The following is a 3,488-nucleotide window of genomic DNA, read 5'->3' on the forward strand; positions in this document are numbered from 1 at the left end:
GCAAAGAGAGAGAGAGAGAACAAACAGACAGGCAGAGAGAGAGAGAGAGAACAACCAGACAGACAAAGAGAGAGAAAGAGAGAGAGAGAGAATAGACAGACAGGCAAAGAGAGAGAGAGAGAACAAACAGACGGACAAAGAGAGAGAGAGAGAGAGAGAGAGAGAGAGAGAGAGAGAGAGAGAGAGAGAGAGAGAGAGAGAGAGAGAGAGAGAGAGAGAGAGAAGAATCGGGAAGATAAACGCAGTCGAGGATGTGCCAGTGTTTTGCTAAACCACTTTTTTTTCCTTCGCAACAACGCAGAATGTGAATACCCTTAAAAGTAAAAAAAAAAAAATAATATATGTATACTGTTGTTATTTGGATGTTGGCTTGTATTTTCTCAGTTTAGTATACTTATAATTACTTGCTCTAACTGATAAAATATACTTTTTGCGAAAAAGAGAATGTTTATGCAAAGTAAACATAATTTTACCACAAGGTTCCGTTCACCCGAGTCCCCACCTACAAGGGACACAACCCTCGTCCCAGCCAATCATGGTCCAGATTCCGTCTGACGTCAGAGAATATCTACCAATCACCATGCGAGATGAATGTCTGCCTTCTTTGACTGGCCAATCATCTTCCAGCATTTCCACGTGATCGAGAAAGACAATAAAGGTAAAGAAACTCTTCATATCAAAAGACTGTGTGTCTCTGGAGCCTCCACAAGAAGGTCGACCAGTTTTTTTTTTATTTATTTATTTTTTCGTATTATTATATCTCCTCTCTCTCTCTACGTCTCTGTCTGTCTGTCTTTGTCTCTCTCTCTCTCTCTCTCTCTCTTCTCTCTCTCCTCTCTCTCTCTCTCTCTCTCCTCTCCCTCCTCTCTCCTCTCTCTCTCTCTCTCCTCTCTCAACTCTCCTCTCCTCCCTCCTCTCTCTCCCTCTCCCTCCTCTCTCCCTCTCTCTCTCCTCTCTCCTCTCCTCTCCCCTCTCTCCCTCCCCACCTCTCTCTCTCTCTCTCTCTCTCTCTCTCTCTCTCTCTCCTCTCTCTCTCTCTATCCTCTCTCTCCTCTCCTCTCTCTCTCTCCCCTCCCTCTCCTCTCTCTCTCTCTCCCTCCTCCTCTCTCACTCTCTCTCTCCCCTCCCCTCTCTCTCTCTCTCTCCCTCCTCCCTCCTCCCATCCCTCTCACTCCTCTCTCTCTCATCTTCCCTCTCTCTCCTCTCTTCTCTCTCTTCCTCTCTCCTCTCTTCTCTCTCCACTCACTCTTCATCCCCTCCTCTCCTCACTCCTCTCCACTCCACCTCCCTCCCCTCCTCCTCTCTCCTCCTCTCTCCACTAATCCCTCTATCCACTCTTCTCTCTCTTCCTCCATCCCCTCTCCCCCCCTCCCTCTTCATCTCTCTCCCTCATCTCCTCTCCTCTCTCCTCTCTCCATCTCTCTCTCTCTCTCCCTCCCTCTTCTCCCTCTCTCTCCTCTCCTCTCTCCTTCTCCTCCTCTCTCCTCTCCCCACCCCCTCCCCCCTCTCCCCTCTCTCCTACTCTCGCTCCCCTCCTCTCTTCTTCTCTCCACTCTTCTCTCCCTCTCCCTTCCTCATTCTCTCCCTCCCTCACTCCCTTCTCCCGCCCCTCTCCCCTTCCTCTCTCCGTCCGTCCTCTCCATCCTCCCTCCCTTCCCCCCCCCCCCACCCCCCTTCATCCCCTCCCTCCTACTCACACCTCCCTCTCCTCCCCCCCTCCACTCCCTACTCCCCCCTCTCTCTCGTCTACTCTCCCCCTCCCACCTCCCCTCTCTCTCGCCTCTCCCCTCCCTCCCTCTCTCTCCCCTTCTCTCCCCTCCGCTCCTCTCTGTCCCTCCCCCCTCTTCCTTTCCTACCCCCTATCCCCCCACCTCCTCCCGCATCCCCCCACCCTCCCCTCTCATCCCCCTCCCCCCTCTCTCCCCCCTCTCCCTTCACCTCCCTCCTCATTCTACCCTCCCCGCCTCTCTCCTCCCTCTCATCTCCACTCCTCCCTCCTACCTCCACCCCTCCCTCCCCTTCCTCTTTCTCCCTCTCCCCCTCTCCTTCTCCCCCTCCCCCCTCGCTCTCCCTCTCTATTCCTCATCTCCTCCACCCCCTACTCTCCTCTCTCCCTCTCTCCTCTCTCTCTCCAACCCGCCCAGTCTCCCTCTCTCTCTTCCCCTCCTCTCTCCCCTCCCTCCTCCCCCTCCTCTCTTCGCGTCCACATCTCTCTCCTCTCTCTCCTCTCTCCTTCTCCCTCTTCTCCTCATCACAGCCTTGTCTCACCACTCTGTACACCAATCAATCACCCTCACCTCAGTTTCTTTCTACGTTCTCTCTTATCCTCTAACTTCGTCAAGTCCTACTCTCATTCTCTCCCATTCTCTCCTCTCTGATCATTCTAAGTCTTCTCTCTCTCCATCTCCTCTCATCACGCCTCTCTCTCTCTCCCCTCTTCTCCCTCTCTTCAACCCACTTTCCTCTCTCCTCCTCTCTCATCACCTCCCTTTCAGCTCCCCTCCTCCACATCTCACTCGCCTTCTCCTATCTCTCACGCACTTCTCTCCATTCTCCACTCATAATCTCTCACCTCACTCTCCTCGTCGTCTCCTCACTCTCCCTCTCTCTCATCTCTGCCTTCACTCACAATTCTACTCGATCGACCTCTCATCTTCTCTCCGGTCTCATCTCTCCTCCTGACCCACGCGAGCCCCTCTACTCTCTCCTCCTCCCTCTCGTTCCTCTCAACACCTTCTTCTAAAGTCATCCCCCCCCTCCTCCCCCTCTCAACCTCTCCTATCCTCACATCCTCCACCATCCCCCCCCCTCACACATCTCGACTCCTCCATCGTCTCTCCCCCATACTCCCCCACCTCTCCTCTCCACTCCTTCTCTCTTACCCAACTCACTCTGCTAACCCTATCTCATCATCACCCCTCTCCCTCCATCTCCCGTATCTCCCCTCTCTCATACGTCCTCTCCCTCTCATCCTCATCTTCCCCCCTCCCACCCCTCTCTCCCTCATCATACTCCCCCCTCCCCCCCCCCCTCCCTCCCTTCTCCTCACTCCACATTCTCTCTCTCCCTTCACTCCCTATCTCTCATCATCTCACCCCATCTCCCTCTCTTCTCATCTCTCAAGTCCTTTCCTCTCCCTCTCTCCTCTTACTCCTCCCCCCCTCCTATATCTCTTTCCCCCTCCACGCTCTCCTCACTTCCATCTCTCCCTCTACTCCACCCCCTCTTTCTCACGTTCCTCTCCACTCTTCTCCTCACATCTATCCAATCATCCCTCTCCCCTCTCCATCCTCTCCCTCATCTCTCTCCTCTGCCCCCATCCCCACCCCTCCTCCTCCCTCCCTCCCCCTCCCCTTCTTCTCTCTCGCTACCAAGCACAGGTCCCTTAGCGTCTGTCGATACCGTTTGTAAACCAAGGGACTGAATAAACGCCTCATGATTAGAAGCTCCTACTTAGGAAACACTGCTGATATTTAAGAAACTTGTGT

This window comes from Penaeus chinensis, chromosome 2, assembly GCF_019202785.1.
Source record: "Penaeus chinensis breed Huanghai No. 1 chromosome 2, ASM1920278v2, whole genome shotgun sequence".
Taxonomy (NCBI): domain Eukaryota; kingdom Metazoa; phylum Arthropoda; class Malacostraca; order Decapoda; family Penaeidae; genus Penaeus; species Penaeus chinensis.